This window comes from Frankliniella occidentalis, unplaced genomic scaffold (genome assembly GCF_000697945.3).
Source record: "Frankliniella occidentalis isolate FOCC.00 unplaced genomic scaffold, Focc_3.1 Scaffold35, whole genome shotgun sequence".
Taxonomy (NCBI): domain Eukaryota; kingdom Metazoa; phylum Arthropoda; class Insecta; order Thysanoptera; family Thripidae; genus Frankliniella; species Frankliniella occidentalis.
The window spans coordinates 510,558-511,661 of NW_026267165.1; the positions used below are offsets into that span (position 1 = coordinate 510,558).

The window sequence follows — 1,104 nt, forward strand, 5'->3', positions numbered from 1 at the left end:
CTCGCGGTCAGTGAGGGGGAGGGGAGCAGGGGAGACGTATACGCCGACAATATGCTTTGATGTTAAAATCGACTGATGAATGGTCTGGGGAAGCCTTTTGAATTTCGATATGTCAAAGCGAATATTAGCTCGAGGAAATGTGGCATGGGGCATGGAGCAAGGGCGTTTTAGTGCTCGATCAAATCAAAACTCAGGGTGCAAATTACTTGTAAAGGAAAATGGCAAAATGGTATATAGTAAGTGTGCAACTGAAAGTAAAATACAACGTGTAACGTTTCCTTAAAACAGCGAAGGCATGTTTTCCTTCTCGATTCAAATAAATTCCATTGTTAATTTGATAGTTAAATCATTGTGTTCTAATGCGTGCCAATTGCGCAATGAGTAGTGTGTCCGAAGGAAGCTAAGACTCGCAAGCTGAAAAATTATTTTGTTTCACCCGACGGACACTAGCACATTTTTCTACCTCATCCTACATTGAACATTTGCGACCAATCACCCATTGCTTAGTCATCCTAAGTGCTGCGTTTCATTTACCAGTCATCCCCTTAAAGAAAAATATAATTGTAGTACCCTCAGGAACTCAGGTAGGATGGCTGAGGTCCGGCCAAGGGGCAGAAGCGAAACGTGACGGGAAAAGAGAAACGACCACAGAGAAAAGGACCCCATGCCGCGTGCGAAGTGTGCAAACACCCTTTTCCCTTCTCCCCAGTTTTATGAGACTGAAATAAAGTCGAAGACACCCTGGGGGCCGTCAGAAAAGAGATCCAATGAAGCTCATGAAGAGACTTTTCTCTCCGCACATTTTCCGTCTCTTTTCTCTCTCTCTCTCACACACACGCGCGCGCAGCCCGCCGCGACCGCCCGGGGGCAGGACCATTGTCACGGTTCGACTAGGACTAGACCGCCGAGTGATTCGGGTGGTTTGGCGTAATGATTTGGAAAAGGAGAGAAAACGCGGCGCGCCGGAGAGAGAAAAGGAGGCGGGGTGGGAGGAGAGTGGCGGTTTCAGAATATTCATAATACCCATAATATATAATACTCCGTACACGGCTCAGGAGAGTGGGCGACCCCTCGCCACAAAGGCAATATGACGAAGAGAAAATC

At 47.2% G+C, this 1,104-nt stretch overlaps 1 protein-coding gene across 1 annotated transcript in view; it reads left to right on the plus strand.

Moving 5' to 3' along the window:
- Positions 1-1,104, plus strand: part of LOC113212976 (alpha-2Da adrenergic receptor) — a 69,368-nt gene that overhangs the window by 61,435 nt on the left and 6,829 nt on the right. The gene's annotated exons all lie outside the window — the stretch shown is intronic.